The 24634-nt window shown below is 40.5% G+C and overlaps 1 long non-coding RNA gene across 1 annotated transcript in view; it reads left to right on the top strand.

Annotated features, from left to right (window-relative positions):
• The window catches only part of LOC124556773, a 62038-nt gene extending 37724 nt beyond the window's left edge, over positions 1 to 24314 (top strand). The window contains exons 3-4 of the long non-coding RNA XR_006968688.1: positions 23611 to 23657; positions 24003 to 24314. This is a non-coding gene — a long non-coding RNA (uncharacterized LOC124556773). The remainder of the gene's footprint in view (positions 1 to 23610; positions 23658 to 24002) is intronic.
• The last annotated feature ends 320 nt before the right edge of the window (positions 24315 to 24634 follow it).

Raw genomic sequence — 24634 nt, 5'->3', positions numbered from 1 at the left:
GTTTGTGGCCGGGAAAAGAATCAATACAATTTGACTCACATGTCGGTGGTTTTCGAAGTTTTTGTCTGATGTAGACAATTTAAGTGATGGCAGTCCTACCCCAGTGATACGTCAGGCTACTTAGTTACCCGTTTATGGCACCTCAAATAATTTAATCTACAAGAGTATCTGAATTAGTCTTAATTGATGTAAAGGAAAAAATTAATCCATTCAGTTCATAATTAAATGAACACGTATACCACTCCAGAATGAGATTTTCACTCTGCAGCGGAGTGTGTGCTGATACGAAACTTCCTGGCTGATTAATAGTGTGGGCCAGACCGAGACTCGAACTCGGGACTTTTGCCTTTCGCGGGCAAGTGCTCTACCATCTGAGCACGACTCACGACTCCTCCTCACTGCTTCAATTCTTCCAGTACCTCGTCTCCTACCTTCCATACTTCACAGGAGCTCTTCTGCGAACCTTGCAGAACTAGCACTCCCGGAAGAAAGGACACTGCAGAGACATGCCTTAGCCACAGCCTGGGGGTTCCGCTGCAGACTTAGAATCTCATTCTGGAAACATCCCCCAGTCTTGGTTAAGCCATGTCTCCGCAGTATCTTTTCTTCCAGCAGTGCTAGTCCTGAAAGGTTCGTAGAAAAGCTTGTATTAAGTTTGGAAGGTAGGAGACGAGATACCGGGAGAAGTGAAGCTGTGTCATCACTTCTGTGTCTATGCTGTTCATTTTTCAAACACAACCTACGACCAGCATAGACACAGAAGTGATGATACTTTCTGCAGGATCTGACCATCATTTTGCAGGACAATGTTCAAGCACATACAATGCAAGCGGTTACTGATTTGTTTGACTGATGGGGCTGCTAAATGCTGTACCGCCTACTGCACTCCCCTGACTTAAGCCCTCGTGAGTTCAACTCGATTTCTAAACTGAAGGAAACACTTCACGACATTTGCTTCAGAACTGCTACAAATTCGTCGGGCAATAGACCGCGCCGCTTGATCTGTCAACACAGCTGGCACTGCTAAGAGTATCCTACGACTTCCACATCGCTGGCAACAGGTTATACAAAATGCTGGTGACTACTTTGAAGGTCAGTAAAACTTTGAAACACGTATCTATTTTGTACTAGCTGCAAATAAATAGTTGCCACTATTAAAGTTCCAACCCTCGTACATACAGTAGCCAGCACATTGTTACAAGATTTTACATAGAACTTGTAGAAGAATCTCTTACTGAGGATTTTTTTACTTACACTGTAACAACATGTTGACACCAGCTGATGTCTTACTTTTTGTTTGAATCGTGATACAGCATAGCACTTTGTTATAAAATATACATCCTGATACTTCATGTTCTTTGTCACTTAGCTTCAGACTGCTTGTATAGCGCGGTAGTCTTCTTAAACATAGTTCTGTAATTATATGTAGTTTTGTACAGCAATGTTGTACAGTTTATTTTTAAGAACATAATTGTTCCTTACATGTACAGAGCAGGCACTGGCAGTATTTGGAAGTCTTTAAATTTATTTCTGTAAGACTCCCTTGGTGATATGTTTTCAACACACCTTAACCTTCTCTTGCAGTTTAAGTAATATACATACGTGTATATTAGCGGCACTGTCTCAAACAGGTGTACAATAGGAAATGTGTGGATAAATTAGACCATACTACACTCTTATTAAAGTGTCACGAATGACAGTTTGTAACATTTTTCTGAGGAGAAAAATATTTGTCTTAATTTCTTAGAAGATTTTTGTCTATATGTGTCTCCCATGTCACGAAATTGTCCACCATCAAACACGAAAACTACCTACAGTGAAATTCTGAACACTTGAACCCCAAGCTTGATATCAAGATGGTCTGCTTTGATTGCCGTATTTGCTAGTATTTTCATAACAACTGTTTTGCTTCCATTTGTAAAAAGGTTGCACCCCTGGAAATAATTGCATGCCCTATCCATCTCAAAACATCCCATCATTTCTGGGTTTTTTGCAGTTTCGTTGGTGACTGATAGAGATTCGGCGTCAGTGTATATTATTATTGTTTCATTTATAGTTTCTGGCACGTCAGAAAAATTAGATATAAAGGTAGTCACAAACAGTGTGAGAAGCTTGTAAGGATGTTGCAGGGTAGGTTGTGCTGAGAAATAATTGTGAAGAAAAAAATTCGATGCATTGCGCCTTTCCAAATTAATTAACATTGAAGTTAGCTAATTGCGAAATTGTGCATGCAAATGCACGCGACCCGCCAGATACAATTAGTGTCAGTTGTTCTCGTAGCATGGATGATAGCGAAAGAGAGCGCTCAGCCTCTGGGTCAGGTTCGAACCTTACTAGCGTCCCAAGTCCAATATTTGTATCGCACTTTTCTTCGATTTTAGGAAACCAAATGAAGAACACGTTTGGCGACAGCGTCTCTGGTGGGTCCCAAGAATTTGGCGCACAATGGTCTGACTGTCTATCTTCACCGCTAATTAACTCGGAAATCGAATCTGGTGGTACACCATGTTTTACCTCTTTGAATGTTGACAGTACAGTTTCTAATCTGTTGCCCCTTTTTATGTTTCATCTCTAGAAATTGTTACCTATTTTCAAAAAATGATTTGATAATATCATTTGCTATGGTCTTATGCCCTATTGGTTTAATTTATATTACAGAAGTCTGTGACAAATACAATCAAAAGCCTTTGATAGGTCGATGAATCGACTACAAATGTTTCCAGAATGAGTTTCGACTACAAATGTGTTTCTGTCTCTCCAGTGCTCTTACTATACACACTGTGAAGTCTGCAGCTGCTGTCTTTGTGCATCGACTTTTACTGAAACTATACTGTGCTTTATTTATTACGTTATGTTTCTCTCTTAAATTTACTATCCCATCCTTTATGGCTATTTCTATAATTGTAGACAGTCCAGGTGTGATAGCAATAGGTCTGTGGTTGCCAGAATTACCTTTGTCTCCCCATTTATACTTTTCTTTTCTTGAGACCGTTTGGAAATATTCCCTCTTCAGTATTTGAATGGAAAACGTGAGATGCTTTGTTAGGTATTTAGAAATATACTTAATTATTGTAGGAAACATACCACCCAGCCCATCTCAACTTCTGTTTTCTAAGTATCTAGTTATATTTTTGTCTTATGACTCATCTGTAAGTGATAGGAATTCAACTCTCTTACTTTTTTCCAACAGGTATTATATCACTATTTGGATGTTTTGGTTTTTACCCGGCCCATCCACTAGTACTGCCTGAAAGTTTCACATACTTCAGATGGATCATTTAGTTGTGTTCCGTCCTTTATAAGTAAAATGTTAACACGAGCGTGTACTTCTGTCTCTTTCCTGCTTGTGTTTATGTGTGCCGTTACAGTTTTGTGAGATATTTGAGGAAGCTCCAATTATATGTTTATAATAACTCGTTTTTGTCTCCCTTATTATCACGCTGTAGGCATTCTTCATGTCTTCCTTGTAATAACTCAAATTCTTGGAGGGAGTCATCCAACTTTGAGCTTGGTGAGTGGTATATGTCCAGCACAAGACTGTTTTCCTCCTGTGAGCTGTATTTCAATGACCACTGGTTCCGTCACTAGTTGTGCACAGTTAGTTATGGGATTTGTAGTGCATTCCATTACATTATTATCAATATACGCAGCTACACTGCCGCTTTTGTGGATACCTCTACAATAAAGTGCTATTTTTACGCGCTTTTAGAGTATGCACGAACATAATTATTTCATTTTGCTTTAGCCCATACTGTATCATAATAAAAATATTTGGCAACTAAGTAGCTAATAATACATCAATTTCACCTGATTTATTAGAAGCATATTATACAACTTCGTGAAGTACTTTAAATTTGAAACACTTATCAGCTGTTTTTTGTTGCTAACTACATTGAATATCTCTTTACTTAGATTTGCTTGTGTTGTCATTTGTAACATCAGTGTCTATATTATTATGTTACTTAATGTATTACAAGGACGTCCTGGAAAGTAATACCTGATGAAAAATTTAGAAGATTTTTAAATGAAACAAAAGTTGTGAACATTCTACAGCTTTGTTCTTCATGTCTACATATTTTCTGTCCCTTGCCGTTAGAGGGACCCGAATTGTAGCGTGCAACATGGCGGTGTGTAGTGTAACTATGCCAGTGCGTGAGAAACAGCGTTCTGTAACCGAGTTTGGAATTCGAAGAGTTCGTCCACACATGGAGCACCACTGCTTCAGCATGACAATGCCAGACCACACACGAGTACTGCTACATCTACAACAATCCGACGCTTTGGGTTGACTGTCATCGATCATTCTCCATACAGTCCCGACTTGGCCGCATGCGATTTCATCTGTTTTCAAAACTTAAAGAACAGTTCGAGGACTTCACTTTGATAGTGACGAATTGGTGCAAGAAGAGATGGGATTCGGGCGCTCTACAGAGACAGCATCAACAAACTGGTTTCTCGTTGGGACAAATGTGTTAGTCGCCGTAGTGACTATGTTGAGAAATCAATATGTAGACATGAAGGAGAAAGATTCAGAATGTTAATAACATTTATTTTGTTTAAAATATTTTAAAAGGTTTCAGATAAAAAAATTCAGAGGCATTACTTTTCAGCAAGTGCATGTATTTTTCACCCATACCAGATATCTTGTTTATCACAGTAGCAGATACAGGCTAACTCTAAACTGGTTATAGAACTGAAATAAAGCATCTTAAAAACATTTGTGGCTGGTTATGTTTTTCTTCAATAATCCTTAAAGGTCGCTTATTTCGCGAGATGCAGCATAACAACAATTCAAAGTTTCTACTTTCATCTGTCAACTAATTTTCGTCCTGAATCTGCCCACTGCGTTTCTGTTCAACAAAAATGGCTACTGACGTTGATGACTACAAAAAAATTATTATGGAAAATACTATCACGTAACAAATAGTGACACATCAGCAATGGCTGAAAAAAATGCAAAATCAACAGGTTTATGAACGAGTGCACTAGGAAGATACGTTACTGAGCTCGTTTTTGCCTGTACCCATGCAAGGTAAATTTGGGCCATCGAACACAGCAGTATGCAACGACTGAAGATGATAATGATAGGAACAACCGAATGAAAACACTCGATTGATTTGGTTGCTGGAAAACAACATACACATTGCGTTGTAGTTATACGTAATGGCTGAATTATTCGTTCATTCTTTTGAGGATACAAGTCTGTGGGAGCAAAAAAATGAAAAAAATCCTTGAGTTGGTCAGACACTCATTCACTGTTTTGAATGACACTAGTATGTGAGAGCAACCGCATGAAAGCAATCGTGTCAGTCGGTTGTAGTTTTACCTGACGAGAAAAACAATCAGGGGGAGGAATCGAATGAATAGATTCGACACCGTTGTAGCTTTCCATCTTGACTGAATTATTCATTCTTTCTTTTCCAGTGAAAACAGTCAGGAGTTTTTCTGTCGGTTGAACCACGTACTCGTGATTTAACTGAAACTGCTCTTTAGTGTTTTAGCTGACCGAGCTATCCATTCGTTCTTCTGAGTGAAACCAGCGTGCAATACTTTAATTAGCTAAACGAAAGCAGTGCCACATTATACTGACAGAGGGTGGTGCTAAATGAAGACGTATCTCAGGGGTATGCGAAAGTTCGCAGAAGAGCTTCTGTGAAGTATGGAAGGTAGGAGACGAGGTACTGGCAGAATTGAAGCAGTGAGTCGTGCTCAGTTGGTAGAGCACTTGCCCGCGAAAGGCAAAAGTCCCGAGTTCGAGTCTCGGTCCAGCACACACTATTAATCTGCCAGGATGTTTCACATCAGCGCACACTAAGCTGCAGAGTGAAAATCTCATTCTGGAGTGGTATACATGTTCATGTAATTATGAACTAAATGGATTAATTTTTCTTTTCATCATTCGAAACTTATGCAGATATTGTTATAGATTAAATTGTTCGAGGTCCCGTAAACGGGTAACTAATGAACGTGACGTATCACTGGGGTAGGACTGCCATCACTTAAATTGCCGACATCAAACAAGAACTTCGAAAAACCCCGAACATGTGGCTCAAATTGTATTGATTATTTTCTTGGACACAAACAGTCCGTAGACGATAATTTGGCCGATAGCCACAATGTTCCGTGGAGAGCGTTTCAGTGCCAACAATGCCAATGGTCGCGCGCCTCCTACGCATCAACAGATATAAATTATACTTGACAGTAACAAGGATTTTTGAAAGTGCATTATAGAGACGTTCATATTCAGACGTAGTACTAATCTGTAGGAAGGAAAATGAACGTAAGTGAAATCAGTTTTATACAACTCAATAGGTAAAGGGAAATGACATTCAAGGCATTCAGTTGTCTAGCGGGCGGGGCAGCGTCGCGGTGTATGCGATCGCGGGGCTTCTCATTGTCTCAATAAACAAGCAAGGAGAATATAGAGAATATAGTGTGTTCCAAAATTGTCTTTACAACTTTGATCACATATATTTCAGAAATGGGGATAGGTATAAAAGCGCAGTTTGCGGCATAATGTTCATATACACCTAAGGTTCCAGCAGCTGTTTAACAGAGTTCAGTGCGTTAAGGTGACCGTTTTTTCTTGAGCCACATTCAGGACACATTGAAAAACTGCTATTACAAAAAATGTCTGAATTTAACGTAGCAAATGCACACTATCACATTAACTTGTACATTAATTTACATTTTATTTGTACCTTCTAAGACACAGGAGTGCGAGCAGATATACAAAATTTATCAGTGCTGTAAATTTTCTTCGGCATGTCTATATTGTTCAACAGCCTTATGAAAACATTCAACTCGAGTTTCATAATAATTCACTCTAGTCACTAACAATGCTTTTGTAGTTTCTACAACAAAGTGTGTTTGGTCACTGATCCATACATTATTCATTTAGGGTCACGCATTTTCAGTAACAGCATACTGATACAGGTGAAATGAACATACATTTCGGGATAAATCGCTTCATAATGTTGAATCTGGTACAAATAGGTGTCCCGAATTACTTTTGAAAAAATTCGAGACAGAGCTAGTAAAATAGTAACTGTCACGAAAAAAGGGGGGACCAGGGACGGATGGTCGCCTTAAATGCGTGCCGGGTCTGTAGCACACATGTTCTCTAAACGATATTCCAGTTCCGTGTGCTGCCTACGATGTCCTCATTAAAGTGTACTATTGATGCTCTGATGCGTGCTCACAGTTCGTGCAAGTCCCGCCCGAAGAAAAAAATGTAATAGGGTTCCTCAGGACGCGGGTGTCAGATCTGGTCTGTACAAACCATTCCACACACTGTGCCAACTTCAGGAGGGTAGTCAGTCCTTAACTAACATGGGAAAATAAGAAAAATCAGCTTTAGGTATGTGTGAACACTGTGTCGTAAACCGGACCTTTCTACCTATTCCCATTTCTAAAATATACTTCATCAAATTTGTAAACACATTTTTGGAACATACCGTACTGTATGCGCATAGGAGAGCGGATATGCGTGCTTGCGGCTGCGTTTTTAATAGACTAGATTCGTATACACCGAGATGACAACGAAGTAGAAAGTCATTCAGGCGCGGTAAGCCGTTCAAGAGAAATTCTGTTTGCTAAGGTTAGGGCATATGGATCGACAGCAAACACTAAGAGATAACTTTAAGCTGGTTACTGAATCTCTCAGGCAGCTTTCAGTGAAAACAGAACCACATGATAACGATGGTGTTGCCATTGACGAATTCATTATCTGTCACGCCCCTGGCCAGATAGGACATTCAGCGTTAGCAGGAGAAGGCCGTACATGTTGTGCACACAGCCTGTAAATGTAACTGATGACACAATACACATTTGTGACAGGTGGTTTGAGAAAACATCTGGCTTAACGAATCGTATTTTCCTAAGACCCATGAAAAAACTCAAAAAATTTTCAGTTAATGATAGCGAAATGGACCGTGAAATAGTGCATTTGACTGATGTACAGAAGATCGCAAAAAGGCAGAGCAACAAGAAATATGAAACCATTATAAATCCGATACTTGATGGTGAAAACAAGAACAGTAGCAGTGGTGATGGTATTGACATTGAGCATAAAGCAGCGAAAAATCGGAACCCATAGTATATATATTATGACAATCCCAACGAGCTAATACATCGACTACGTCTGCTCGTGGCCCAGCTGCTGCAAGTAATACAACTCATTCGAATGAGATTGTTTCAATAATCTCCAAGCTTAGAGAGAGAGGTATCACCGAATAAGTATGGAGACAGTAGTTCAAGATCTGTACAAACCAGCACGGAGAACATACCTTCTAGGCAGGTTATGATTAATGGTCTGGATGTCTTATGGCAGACTGATCTTGTAGATATAATGGAATATTCGCTTGAGAATAATGGATTCAAATACGTTTTAATGGTTATTGATACGTACTCCAAATTTTCATGGGCATTACCTGTTAAAACAAAAATGTGGAGAAATGTTGTCATGTGTTTGAGAGTTTGTTGCAGACAAGGACAAATCGATGCCCAGACAACCTCTAAACCGATCACGGTGGGGAGTTTTACAATAGGTATTTAAATACAGTGACGCAGCGGTATGGAATACATCACTACTCAACATTCACTCACCTGAAGGTGAGTATCGTGGAACGTTTAAACAGAGCAATAAAAGCCCAGATGTGGATGTGTTTTAATCTTCGCGGCTCATACAAATCGACAGTTATCCTCCCAGAAATAATTGCACGATATAATCGAACCAAACATAACATAATAAAAATGCGATAAATTGATGTTTATGATAGTGGACTCATGGATATGGTGTACTATCGCATTAAAATGCTGGATCCACGCAAACAGAAATTTAATGTAGGTGATTTGGTATGTATCTCGAAACACAAGACAGCATCTGGTGCAAAGAGCGAATCCTAGGACTTGTATATTTAAGGACAGTTAAGGTGAAAAAATTGCAGGCTACTTCTGCACCGAAGAGTTGCAGGAAAGTTCGGATCCGAATGTGTTACTCGTGGAGAAAGGTATAAGACGTCGGGGATTTAAAGCGTTAGTCAAATGACTTGGTTTTCCTGCAGCACAGAATAGTTGAATTGATGCCAACAATTTGTTAAATAATGGGGTGCGCAATCCACAACCACGGCAGTAGCATAACATATGTGCTAAGAGACACATTAGAGGATGTGGTGGTATTCTAGACAAATTGCCAGTGGAATTACACATTATGGAAATAAGTACCGCGGACCTGGAACAGTGCTCCGAAAACGCTTGGCACGCGGTGATAAGCGGATTAATCTGCTCGACATTGCATACTCTATAAATAAAAATCTCCAAAGTCGTCACACTGCAGGCAGGATAAGGCTAAGGCGATAAGCAGAAGAAAGGATACTGGTATAGGTAAACGCACTGCTGCACTTACAGTTGATAAAACCATGCGTAGAAGAATTAAGTTGCGTTTAGGAATGAATGAGTTATGAATGCTGCACATTGTGCACTAAAGAAGAAGAAGAAGAAGAAGAAGAAGACGACGAAGAAGAGTGGGAAGCAAAGGTGCTTGAAGAACTGTATGCTGGCAGCGACGTATGCTGCTAAAAATGTTCTGGAGCAGGATGTGGGAAGAAGAAGGGGATCAGTTACAGCAAAAACTCCCAAGCGCAGTTAGAAGAAACAAGAAGACATAACCACATGAAGGAAGCCGCAGCCATCGGAAAAGGACTATACTTTAAACCGTATAGGGGAGGGCTTGGTCTAGTCATACATTTTTAAAAAAAGACCTATTAGCAGTCCTACCAAATCGGTCCCTCACAAATTCTGATCTTCTTAAGTTTGTTAGAAAAAAATTAGTATTCGAAGATTCCGAGGCGTGCTTATGCGGGATACATTACCAGACTATGTAGAAAACTGGTGAATGTGGTATTGTGGATTTAGATGTTGCTGGAGGTCCCGGCATCCACAGGGTGTCATATGTTATGAAAAATGCAAATACTGTCTATTTTTTCGACCCATTGTATGACCTGCAACGGTCAGAAGAATTACAACGATACTTCACTCGCAGGACAAGTGTGTTCTACAATTTTCGGCGCTATCAGGACTTTAAAACACACCTCTGCGGACCCCTATGAATCATGTTTCTCTTGACATTTACAGTGAAACAGAAGAAGAGGAATATATAAGGAAGAGATTAAACATTTCTTCATCAGTTGAGGTTCAGATGTAATGTCGTACATTTGACTTTAGAAGAAAGATTGGTCTGTATTACGTGCAAATTACTTCGCACCAATTGATCTGAGCGTTGGTGAATGGAGTATTGCACTGACTGGACTGGAGACGTACAATAGCATCCCAAAAATCACCGAGGCTAACAATAAACTGCATCTGGATACTAATGGTGAAAAAGAAATTGTGGGAATATAACCTGCTGCATACGATATCGACAATTGAAATGAAATCTTGAAACAGTCTGGTAAAGGTATTGAGCTACGTGCAAATTTCAGTACACTTAAATCTGAAATAAGGACTGAATGCAACGACTGACTTCAACCAGAAAGGTTGAGCAGGGCTCCTACTGGGTTACACAAAAGGACATGTTTTGAAGAAGGATCTTAGTAAATTTTACAAGTCAGCTCAGACTGTGGACATGCTAGCTGTCAGCACAATCCGAGTCGAGTGTAACACTGCGACGAACTCATAGCTCTACAGCTGTCTGATTCATACTATTTACAGATTTTTTCCCCTCAGTTGCAACAGGGTATAAGATTGTTGAGTCTCCCACAAATGCAATATACCTTCCACTGACAGTTCAGACATTGGACTATTTGGAGTTGCGTATTGAGGACCAGAATAATCAACTTTCTGACTTTCGCGCTGAAGAAATAATTGTAAGATTATATCTAAGGTAGGATAGGCGTGCAGTGTAAAACCAGTGCACGCAATCCACATCGCGTCACTTCGCTGCTGAAACGCAAAGTGATAACACGTGCGAACTACGAGTTTCTTAAATCAGTTGGCTTGAAATCTCACAATGACGTTCTCACTCAGTACAAGTCCAGTAGAGCGTGATGAGCGAATTACACGTCAGGAATACTTCTGGCATTAATCTTACGCTTCAACCACATTTAAGAAGAATGATGAAATTAGCATTATCATCCAACGCCAAAAATACCGACGGCTGCGCTACAGGGGGATCCAACCTTACACGTAACGCTTTAGCATTGCTGTTTCAAGAGATACGCTATGATCTCAGTGGGTCTGAGTTCGACCGTACACGCAATGTTGGCATAACATCAACCCTTAAAACATACGTCCCTGCATCACCCACGGATTTGAATGGTTTACAGAATACAGGATGGTGCATAGACCGTTACCGAGTACAAACGATTTACTGCATGCATACCTATAAAAATGCTTGTGGGCTACATAAGGGACATGAAGCAGATTATTATGAATGCTAAACAGGAACTCATTCTGGTACGGAGTGCTACAGATAATAACTCATACAGTCAAGTAGCTCAAGAGAAGAATATGATCACAGTCAGCAAGATAATACGAAAAATGCCTCACATCAGTGCATCAGACGACGAGCGTTTGAAGTTTTTAAAAGTTGTGAATTCCTGTACATTTCTATCACCAACATTCCGCTCTAGGGAGGTTTTCAAGTACGCAGTTCTACCGGCTACAAGCAGACAAACATGGGCTATTAAAACCAATTCTAAACGGGAGAAGCCTAGATTCATCATCCTAGCATTTCAGACTGATAGAAGAGAGAATATAGCAAATGAGTCCACTGTATTTAACAACTGCAAGTTAACTAATGCCAGAGTCTCTCTGGATTCAGAATTCTACCCATGTGACAATTTACGTCTGCAGTGCGATGAAAATGTATACAGTCTAGCATATGACATGTATGTGAGGTTCCCTGCTTCTTACTATGAAAGTGCTGAAGAAGAAGGAGGGGGTGTCTACTCAGTCCACGGGAATTCAAGGAACTATCATCGTAACAGAGTGCTGAAAACAGAATGAGATAATTAAGTCCGGACCTATTGATGTAAGAACTGAATTTGAATTTTCAGCAAATTTCCTGGAACACACTGCAGCGTATGCTCTAGTTCTACATGACTGTTATTAACTGCTGCCTGCTCACCAGTGTTGTGCAACGAGCTGTAGAAAGGAACAGGTGCTGCACCATACCAGGAGCATTCCACAGTGGTATCGCATGGTGTCAACATCATTGCAGTCGCTCAGGGTTTCTATGATGATGAGCGTAGATAGCTCATATTTAAAGATGGTGCATTCGTAGCACACACGGAAGATGCCGGAATAATAGAGACGTTCTCAGCAAACATTTCATCACTGCGGTCTTTCAAGTATCTTAAGTGCGCTAAAACACGGAAGAGTGCAAATTGGTTAACACATTTCTACCATGGAAATCACTGGAATGATCCTGGCATACGCTATATAGATATTGTGATGTCGCTTGGATTATTCGACCATCATCTACGTGAAGGAGAAGATCGCATGGATGTGTCGAATCTTCAAGTTTTGCTGCTATTCAAGACCTGGAATTCTATGGGTGTCCTGCTCTCCATCGACTCGAGAAGAAAATCTGTGACAATAGTGTTGCTGTATTTTCTTACGAAAACGTAACATTACTTTTAAGTTGGATGAGAAACAAATGAATTTTTACCTCATAATATGTGTATGATTTCGCTTCACCCTGTTCCCACTTTGATAGTATACACTTTCGTCCAGATATTACATCTGTGGTTTTCTTCAAGCGCAGGAGATATAATTTTAGACATGTTTGCTACATGTCTTTGGAAGGGAATGTGGTTACGTGCCTCCTGCTCCCATAAGCCAATTCGTGCTGTATAATACTTGTAATTCCATGCAACCATTCTACATATTTTGTGTCCGCCCCAGTAGCTGAGTGGTCAGCGTGACGGATTGCCGTCCTCTGGGCCCGGGTTCGATTCCCGGCTGGGTCGGAGATTTTCTCCGCTCAGGGACTGGGTGTTGTGTTGTGTTCATCATCATTTCATCCCCATCCGGCGTGCAGGTCGCCCAATGTGGCGCCGAATGTAATAAGACCTGCGATGTGGCGGCCGGACCTGCCCCGCGAGGGGCCTCCCGGCCAATGACGCCAAACGCTCATTTCCATTTCCACATATTTTGTCATCTATCATCTTAAACTTCATCTCCTTAATAGCACTCATCTTCAGAAAAACTAATGTCATTTGTATCATGCACATACTTTATGTATACACACAATGCAACAGGGGATAGTTTTTTAGTAAATAACAAAAACAAAGACGTATAGTAACGACTTTTTTTCGTTTATTCGGTTCACACAAATAAAATATAGTTCTTAAGATTACAACTCAGTTCTTGAGATTACAATTCAGTTCTGGAGGTACAGTGCAGTTCTTGAGGTACAGTATAGTTCTTGGGATACAATTTGACACTGCTGTTCCAATGCAGAGATGCTTTTAATCTACATGCTACAACAGTAACACAGGTTTGGATCATTTTGGACATTTTTTTCAGTAGCACTGGATGAAAATGTTTACAATTTTTCCAGATATATAAAGCTATGCTAAATACTAAGGAGGAGATACTTTTTTATTATTACGAATAATTTCCACAGCTCCAATAGCAAAGGTTTTTACAATAATTTTGATGGCCTGTGAGCTATATAGATATTTACACTTAAAAGTCAATTTATTTATGATTTATTTACACGTCTAGTTCCGTAGGACCAAACTGAGGAGCAAATCTCCATGGTCAAGGAACATGTCAGTACATGAAATTACAACATAAAAGTTACAAGAGATAAATAAAATATTTATGAACCCAAAAAAGTCAAGCCATAAGTTTAAGTAAATTAAGTTCAACAATATAACATAAGAAGCAGCTTAATTTTTCAAGGAACTCCTCAGCAGAGTAGAAGGAGTGACCCATGAGGAAACCCTTCACTTTCAATTTGAAAGCACGTCGATTACTGCTTAGATTTTTGAATTCTTGTGGTAGCTTATTGAAAATGGATGCAGCAGTATACTGCACACCTTTCTGCACAAGAGTTAAGGAAATGCGATCCAAATACAAACTGAGCTTCTGCTGAGTATTAACAGACAGAGTGAAAACTGCTAATTATTGGGAATAAGCTGATATTGGTAAGAAAAAACGACAGCGAAGAATGTATAGATTGAGAGGCCAATGTCAAAATACCCAGGCTAGTGGATATGGGTCGGCAAGAGGTTCATGAGCTTACACCACTTACTGCCCAAACTGCTCGTTTCTGAGCCAGAAATATCTTTTATAATGGGAAGAGTTACTCCAAAACATAACGCCATACGAAATAAGCGAATAAAATAAGCAAAGTAGACTAATTTTTGTGTTGAACGATCACTTACTACAGAGACTGTTCAAATAGTAAAAATGCCAGCATTAAGTCTTTCAACAAGGTCCTGAATGTGGGCTTTCCACGACAGTTTACTATCTATCTGAAATCCTAGAAATTTGAACTGTTCCGTTTCACTAATCATATGCCCATTCTGTGAAATTAAAACGTCACACTTTGTTGAATTGTGTGTTAGAAACTGTAAAAAATGAGTCTTACCGTGATTTAGCGTTAGTTTATTTTCTGCAAGCCATGAACTTATGTCATGAACTGAACTATTTGAAACAGAGCCAATGTTGCACACAACATCATTTTACCACCAAGCTAGTGTCATCAGCAAACAGAAATATTTTAGAATTACCCATAATACTGGAGGGCATATCATTTCTATAAATAAGGAACAGGAGTGGCCCCAACACTGATCCCTGGGGCACCCCCCATTTGGCCATACCCCACTCAGACCCCACATCACAGCCATTATCAACATTGTGAATAATGACCTTCTGCTGCCTGTTGCTAAAGGAAGAGGTGAACCAATTGTGAGCTACTCCGCGTATTCTGTAATGGTCCAACTTCTGGAGCAATATTTTGTGATCAACACAACCAAACCCCTTAGTTAGGTCAAAAACTATGCCTAGCGTTCGAAACCTTTTGTTTAATTCATCCAGTGCCTCACAGAGAAAAGAGAATACAGCATTTTCAGTTGTTAAACGACTTCTAAAACCGAACTGTACATTTGATAGCAAATTATGTGATATAAAATGATAAATTATCCTTACATACATAGCCTTTCCAATAACTTTAGGAAACACGGATGGCATAGAAATAAGTCTAAAATTGTCTACATTATCCCTTTCTCCCTTTTTATAAAGCAGCTTTACTACTGAATATTCGTTCAGGAAACTGACCATTCTTAAGGGAAAAAATACAAATATGGCTAAGTAAAGGACTAACATGTGCAGCACAGTACTTTAATAGTCTGCTAGGCACTCCATCATATCCAAGAGAGTCCTTAGTCTTCAGTGATTTAATTATTGCCAATCTCCCTCCGTGTCAGTATCACACAGCAGTATTTCAGACATCAGTCTGGGAAAGGCATTTTCAAACAGAGTTATATGATTCCCTGTAAGAATTAAGTTTTTATTTAATTCACCAGCAATGCTCAAAAATGACTGTTAAATATCGCATATACATCTGACTTATCAGTAACAGAAATATTTTTACTACAAATTGACTTTGTCTCGACCTTGTGCTGCTGACCAGACACTTCATTCACAACTAACCATATGGTTTTAATTTTATCCTGTGTATTAGGTATTCTATTTGTGTACCACGTATCCTTTGACTCCCTAATAATATTTTTGAGCACGTTACGATACTGTTTGTAATGGGCTACTGCAGCTTGACTGTAACTACTTCTAACATTTTTTGATATAATTGCTGATTTGTTCTGCACGATATTCTTGTCCCACCAGTCAGCTACCCAGGCTGCCTTTTTACTGCTAGTACCCCGTTTAGATCGTTCTAATGTAAAGCAACTCTCAAAGAGCATAAGAAATGTGTTAAGGAAAGCATTATATTTGTCATCTTTGTCATCGATACTATAAGCGTCCTGCTACTTTTTTTCCTTAACGAGATTTAAAAAATTCTCCATTGTCGTTGGATTATGTTTCCTACATAGTATGTAATTATGTGTGATATTTGTTTGAGTACACAAGTCTTTTAGTGTTAAAATTTGTGCATCTTGGCCTGAAAGGCTGTTCACCCTTTTACTAACAGAATGCCCATCTAGTAATGAAGAATGAATAAAAATATTATCTATGGCTGTTCTACAGTTCGCCTGCACCATAGTTGGAAAAAACACACTCTACATCAGATCATGTGAGTTTAGGATATCTACCAGCATCCTTTTTCTTGCAAAATCATATACAAAATTAATACTAAAGTCACCACATATAACTGATTTTTGGTACTTCCTATAAAGTGAACCAAGAACCCTCCCTAGCTTGAACAGAAATGCTCTGAGTTCAGAGTTAGGGGACCTATAAACAATAAAAATTGAAAGTTGAGTTTCACTAAATTCAGCTGCCCCTGCATAACATTAAAATATCTATTCAGTGCAATGCCGTGATACATCTATGGAATGAAATGAAATACTGTTTTTTACATATATGGCCACTCCCCCACTCCACAAGGAACTCATTGAAAAATAGCCAGCTAATCTGTAGTGCTCCGATATACCAATAATGTCAGAGTCAACATCTCTAAGCAGTTCACTAACTTTGTCTCTAATACCTCTTATATTTTGATGAAATATACTAATTCCTTCTCTACTTGGATACCTGACCTCCTCTGAAGGCGATTCCTTAGTTAGAGGGACTTCCTTTAAGCTGGTATACCTATCAGCTGACTTCAATTTAAAAATGGTGCAGGTCTAACACCAACTACTACAGGAATTTTTGCATGAGTGATCCAACCACCACCCACTACACTGTCAACTTACAAGCTTTGTCAGCCTCCCCTTCTGATAAGTTTGAGTAGCTATCATTACCAGTCCCTATCAAGACTATTCCCTGCTCCACCTGTAATCACTACATGATCTTCTTTCGCAAAATTCCTACATAACTCCCCTATGCTGTCAGCCACCTGAACCAACCCTGCACTAGGCTTCACAATGTTGGTGATCTGGTGTTCACTCCGCAACACTTCCTGCAACTGCTGGCCCACACCTCTACCGTGCGAACTGCCTAGCAGCAGAACCGTCTTTGCAACTGACTTAGGCTTCTAACTGCTGAGGACTGCTGCATGTTTCCTACACCTAGAGCTACAAGAGGCTCCTCTCCACTCAACTCTGACAGTTGGTCAAATCTGTTGCACATAAAGTACAAGTGTCTGAATACCTTCTCCTCTTAGCTGCCTTCTTGCCAACTGCCAGTTCCCATTCCCCAGCACCCTTCACCCTCCTAATCCTATCTAGTCCCTCCTTTGCGTGTTGTAACTGCACCTGAAGGGAACAGATCTTACGCTTCTACTCCTCTATCATCTTATTTCTACTACAGATTCTGCATTCCCAGGAGAGTATCTCGCTAGAATGCCCACTGGCTTCTCAACTGCAATCCCCCAATGAAAATAGTTTGAAGAAATCCCACACCGTAACCCACCACTCTCAAACCCACGACAAAGTCCACACTTCTCACTCATGGTAAAATTTTACAGTTACTGAAAAAAAAAAACTAAACGTCTACGTTACCTAAGTTCAATTACACCAGTAGAACTATATACAGAACTAACAATAGTGGTCTCCAGATTCTCTCTCTTTTAACAAAACAACAACTTTTATTACTACTACTAAACCGCAACTAATGCCAATACCAACAAAACTTTACACAATTTATTAGCTAAAACCAAAAATTCAAGCGGCCACTGGAACACTCAACGAAGTTAAAACAGGGAATGAAAATTTTAATGAAGTATTTCACTAGAAACATTACGAAACGTCAGCTGAAAACTACAGCACGAAATTTAATAAATGACTTTAGCGCATAGAAAACTCTAAATAACACAGTAAGCGAACGTTTCCAAAAGCTTATTAAACCGTTAATCACGAAATTTAAACACACTGCTAATATTTGGATGAACTGAAAACTACTAAATTTAATATTCGAATACAGTGCACAAACAACTTTGACAGTACGGAGCTTTATAACCGCTACAGCTGCAACCGCACGTCGCGAAATGTAAACACACTGCTGAGGCGTGAGACTTGGATGAACGATGTAAGCACACTCACGAATAACAGACCACTCGAATCAATAACACAGAAAGAAAGACTGAGATGAATGAAAATCCACTAATAAGTTACTTTTACAGAAAATATTAACACAAATAAACTTTAAAATAAGTCACTGAAAACTAAAACTTTATAAAATATCAACGAGCAACTTCAAAAGCAGTCCAGCGCACGTGACATCACACCAAAGAAAAATCTGACTTGGATGGCCAGTGGCAAGTGAAAAACTTAAAAACAATTCTATTTATATGAGGCACATGGTGCATAGATACATATATTTACACGGTACAAATGCACTGAACATGAATAAATAAATATAAATTTTTTTCTGTTCATGCTTTTTAATAATTTTTAACTTTTTTAAATTTTTCACTCACATTTTATGAATATATTGCTTTTTATCTTCTTTTCCACATGTGATATGTGCATATACACATGTACGTAGTACACGTAAATAAATTTTTACATGACACACACACACACACACACACACACACACACACAAAATTACTTACACTGTGATAAAAGGATCATACTACTACTCTGCAGACACTCTCTCTTTCTCTCTCAGCCGACCAGGGTGTCCGAGCGGTTCTAGGCGCTACGATCTCGAACCGCGCGACCGCTCCTGTCGCAGGTTCGAATCCTGCCTCGGGCATGGATGTGTGTGATGTCCTTAGGTTAGTTAGGTTTAAATAGTTCTAAGTTCTAGGGGACTGATGACCTTAGAAGTCCCATAGTGCTCAGAGCCATATGAACCATTTTTTTTTCTCTCTCACTCATTCTCTTCCTCTCACTCAGGGTCTTCCCACCCCTTCTCTCTCTACAAGTGAGTAGTGTTTTACGTGAGAGTTTCAAACCGATCATCGCAAATGTCTTTTTCATTGACATGAGGTGACAGGTCGATTTTAGACTGTAGCACAGTACACACCTTGTGTCCTCTCGATCGAATACTAGTTTGCCGTACCATATGCGACGGCCACAGTGCAGCACCACGAACACCGCTGTACAGGCACCACAAATAATTTTCAATAGAGAGGGCTGTCAATGCCATATGGCGCACACACTTAGCCCACCTCTGGGTCGCACCTTCCAATGTGTGATATACATATATTTTTTATTGCAGCCTACACACTCCACAATCTGCAATCCAGTCATCTCCTCTTTCATAAGGCCGATAACCTTATTGTTCTGTGGAACAGTATCATAAGTATCATCAGCTGTATGTGACAAAGTGTCGAATTCATTACTGTATTACCTCATTACTTCATATGGATCGCAGGTCTCCACCCAACAACGAGGCTTTTTGTAGCCATATAAAGTCATGTAGGATATGCGAAATGAGTTTTCGCAAACTCATAATGAAAGTCGCACATGTGGAGTTTGGATAGGTCTAGTATGCACATCCCCACATAAATAAGTTTCGTAAACTCTGCTACAGTCTTCGCCATCTCCACAGCAACCAAGTTCTTATTGAACTTAAAATTTGGTCTTGAGACACATTTTATTGCGCCATAAAGACCATCCCATTCGGTTCTAACAACAATTTCACCTTGTTCCCTCAAATTTTCCATTGTTTTGCCGAAAATCGAATTATTCATTAATTTATAAAAAATCTTTCTCAAAGCCAAACGTAGCGGAAGATGTCAGTCTGGTATTCAAATCAATATACTACTTCAACCAGGGGACTGCTTGAAGGAGATAGCCTGGATGATACTAACCAGCTGAATCCCCAAGCTGAGACACTGCTGGAGATTATGATAGTGAATAATGTATCTCTGCTTATTACCCAGCATTGTCAGCAGTTTTGGGGTGGAGTCTCTTTGCAGAACTGGTTGCTCGGACGCAGCAGCAAATCTGCATCTTGCAAACTAATAGGGTTTGTGAGTTCTGCCTCAACCACATACCCTACATCAGAATCAGCTGCCATAAACTCCATGATTTTTCCACCTAATCCCTTGTATTCATCTTCAGGCACCAGTTGAAACTCACCAATCTGCAGTGATTTTTGCATGGCGTGCCCGTATAGGTTATTTACATCCAAGTACATTATGTAACTTGAATCAAGGGATGCATTGAACGTGTCACTCATTCGTTGGTTATTTGCCTTCACAAACCTATGGACACATTGGCAAAGTCCCCCATGTATCCCTTGCTCAAAGAAAAGAAGCATGTCAACATCGGTCAATAATTCGATGCTCCACTTCGTTTCTTGAGCATTGCGTGCAAAGACAAGCCAGGTGCCATGTTATTAGAGGTGGGATCCAGAGAATACGGCCGGCCGGGGTGGCTGAGCGGTTCTAGGCGCTTCAGTCTGGAACCGCGCGACCGCTGCGGTCGCAGGTTCGAATCTTGCCTCGGGCATGGATGTGTGTGATGTCCTTAGGTTAGTTAGGTTTAAGTAGTTCTAAGTTCTAGAGGACTGATGACCTCAGATGTTAAGACTCATAGTGCTCAGAGCCATTTGAACCAGAAAATACGTGGTCCTACATAGAATCCTGAATTTCTGGAAAACATCCTCGAGCAAGCACATGTCTGTGTCAATGTAAAGCCGTGCTTACTGTTCTAAAATGGGGATGTTGAATTCCTGCCAGAAATTCACAGCATGTTCATACTCTGTATCAGTTACGGCATCGCTTGTACGGTTGTTGGAGAATACAGTTATGTCGAATAGCCTGGTTTCGTTGAGTTTTGCCAAGCTGTCCAGATACTCATATGGGAAAACACCCTTCCTAGTCACAAGTTGAAATTTTTCCTCGTCGTGAAATGCAGCTCGAATGATACGCGCGTCCCCCCAGGGTAGAGTTTCAACGAGTTTCTGGAGTGGCGCCTGCATAAAACGTAGCGTGTCAAGTAAGCGGAGTGTAATACTTGGCGACATTCGTTTCAAGAATTAAATGTATTTCTCGACGCTCCCAAGTAGTACACGGACCCTATTTTTCTCCCAAACGAAGTCAGCCAAGTGCTTAACAAGAAAGTAAGCGTCATACCCACTTAAATCATGGAAAAAAACGGGCATGTGCCTTGGTAGCTGGTACTTCATATTGCACAGTAGACATAATAACACGGAATTTCCTCGCAAGATGACAGTGGTCCCTACGAGGAGTTTCCGCTCTTCTATTTAACGGCAGCCCACCAATATTATAGTCAATCGAATTATTGTACAAATCTCCATTCTTCTTCCATCTGATCATGGGGACATAGTCGCTGTGAAGCCTATAAACATCTCATGAAAATTTTTCGCTCAGTGAGCAGCCAGATCACAGGTTTACCCCCGTTATAAGATTTGTAGCGGTTAAGACTCGAATCACAGGACGATACAACTTGGTACGCTGCTGCGTATGGTACGTGTTTTTCTGTAAAGGTGGTATGTGAGGTCGCAGGATCACCTTCACAACGGGTCAGAGGAGCGAGGAGGCATTCAAAGTCGGCACACACTACAAATGGGCACCGCTCCTGGTAGTGAGCATTTCTAAACTTTATGAATTTGTTTTCTTCAGTAGACATAATAACACGTACTGGGTCCTTGGAAGTGCAGTCTACTAGATGCGCTTCTATTAACTTGTCCGAGGAAAAGGCATTGAGGCACCTTGAGCAAATATGCTTTTTACACTTACACTTACTCAGTTAGGCGGAAAAGAGGTGGAACATGTCTTTGATCCAAATGTAATGATAAGTGCCTTACTCCTTACTTTTCTCACCGGAGAAGAAGAGCGTGTTTAGATGCATCTTACACTCACTGGCAAATTTTAAGAAATGGAAGGGGCCGACGACTATATGCATGTCCTGTTTATCGGACTTGCTTTTCTTCCCCAGGCCATAAACATGAACCAATATTCCGGTATTCTACACCTTTGATTTAGTTGTGCCCTGGATATTGATAGGAACCACCAGAGTTATAACACCCATGAATATTAGCATCTATATGGTGTGTACCGGGATGCTCAGGATGATCCCTAAAATCTAAATGACGATGCAAAACCAGCCCGATCCTTTCTATTTCAGCCATTAATACATGACTGCTTATTAGCTATATTCTTAGGAAGCTTGATACAGCTGGACCCTCCATTTACCAGATCACAGACATGTGTATGGGTGTTCAGATGTAGTATTCAGCTAGAGTGCTTTAGCTGACCCTCATACTTCCATTTCGGATAACTGGGCCACCATAGCACTCAAGGTGGATTCATGAAACTTCTTGGTAATTGACATGCTCCAAGTTATTAAAGTTATTACTCCCTTCCCCCCCCCCCCCCAAAGATGATGAACACTTTTCTTTTCAATACCAGAATCAACTGGGGGAGGAGTGGGGGGAGTTGGGGGGGGGGGGGGGGGGTGAGAGCTCGATGCACAGGACCACACTGCATTTAATGTCGAGATACTGCAGATCACTGACTAATTTGAGGAGCTCCGTTTCCATGACAGGAAGGGATGCGCTTAGAAACCCAACAGGGTCGCAGTACTCTCTTGCTGGATTCTTGATCCTGTTGAAGGAGATTCACTCCTGCAAGGTGTCTGCAATCACCGAGTATTTTAACTGCAGTATGGTGTCACTGACCTGATGGCCTTCACTAAAATGACGGTTGAGGGAAATGCCACTAGCCACAGGATCATCTCTATTACTAACAGTACTACTGTTTTGAGGTCCATCCTGTTGTTGTGATGCGTGTATCAAGGCACATGTATCTTTCATTGCCAGTGATGATTCTGACAAGGCTGAGAAGAAGTATGAGGCGGCGCAATCGGGTCAGTCCAGTGGGAACAGCCTGGCTGTACCGACGGCTCCCAATGCTGCTGCTGCTGTAGGCCTGACCTGCTAGTCTGAGAGGTGGTAGCTCCACTCTCGATCCAGGGACGTGGTGCTGTGGCGTCTGTGATGTCCGCATTGTCGGTTGCGGCCTCTCGCGCAGCGACTAGCGGTGCCCTTGTTGGTGAAGCGTGCCACACAGGACCCCGCCTTGACGTTACAGGCTCGCCGTCACCGGTACCCCCGCCACAGTGTGCTTCGATTGCGGAGATGTAGCCTCTGTAGGAGAGAGTAAGAACAACAAACACAATTAAGAACAACGTTCTAGACATTGTTTGCTGCTGCTGCTGCTGCTGCAAAGAAAGAAAGAACACTGACTATTTGTAGGCAGAGTGAGTGTAACTTCACACTCTGGGTCTACATTATCAGGTCGCGCAGCCCCTTCAGGAAACTCATCCTCTAAAAGGGCCAGGTCACGCTGCCTTTGTAGCTCCTCATCTAGGGCCATTACCCTGACCCACTAAGGTATTTCATCCTCATCAGAAACGATATGGTGCCTCTGTTCCATCTCGTCTACAACAACAAAAAAAGATACATATACAGATTTGTTAGAGAAGAAGAAAAAATCTTCTATACTACAGACACAAACAAACAAACAAAAATTAGAATTCTTTTTTTTTCTACTTACAGGACTGCCCTGCTGTCTCATTGGGTGCTGGAGACTGTTGCTGCAGTAGGTAAATAGCCTCAAGCTGCCCGTCTAGGAGGTCTGACCTATCTTGCATTGTTGCTGTAACAAGACGAAACATTAATTTTTCTAAATTACATAGCTACTACTACATAGATATTTCTTTTTTTACTATACTTACACGAATTTTGGCGCTGTGTATTCACTGCTGGAGGCTGTTCCACAGCATGTGGCTGGTGTATTTTTTTCAGCCTCCAGCATTGACACCAGCTCGAGCTGCATTTTCACCATGTGAGCTATAACAAGTACAAGTATGAAATAAGAAATAAACCAACAATATAAAAACAAATTACACTGCTAGTAAAATGAAATGAAATGGCAGCTCTATTTGCAGGCTTTCCACAGGAGGCTGGATCCCGACAGGGAGAGTTCACTGTGTTCCGGTCTCGTCGTCCTCCCGTCTGCAATCCAGGATAAAATCCTGGAGCTGCGCTGTAAAACAAGGAAAAGAAATTGAATTACCGACGAGAATTTTTTAACACACTGCAACAACAGCTTACACATTGTCCTAGAAAAACATACATAACATGACAAAGAGCTATCCTCTGGAACACACTGCAGGAACGGACGACATACTGCTGAAGAAAACATTAATCTAATCGAAAACCTTAGCCATCTGAAGATGGTCACGGTAGCCCGGAACCAGTTGTGGCACTGAAATAAAGTATTTTAAATGTATTTGTGGCTGGTTGCTTTATTTACAAACCAAAACTTTGCAGGTAAAACGAAAACTTAGCAGCTATTTATATGCAGCCTGGAGCCATAACCTGTTAGAGATTATTTTCTTTATGACCAAAAGATTACATTTTGAAACCGTTTTGCACTACTTTAGTTCTGTGAGAATGCTAATTGTCAATACAATGTTGTCTTTATTTTGTCTGTGACGAAAACGCCTAATGATGTATCACGCGATCAGGTGCTGTGAACTGATTTCAGAGAAAGAGTGTATGAGAAATCAGTTACGGT

The sequence above is a fragment of the Schistocerca americana genome, chromosome X, assembly GCF_021461395.2.
Source record: "Schistocerca americana isolate TAMUIC-IGC-003095 chromosome X, iqSchAmer2.1, whole genome shotgun sequence".
Taxonomy (NCBI): Eukaryota; Metazoa; Arthropoda; class Insecta; order Orthoptera; family Acrididae; genus Schistocerca; species Schistocerca americana.
The sequence above is the reverse complement of the archived record's forward strand: the minus strand, read 5'-3'. Positions and strand labels throughout refer to the sequence as shown.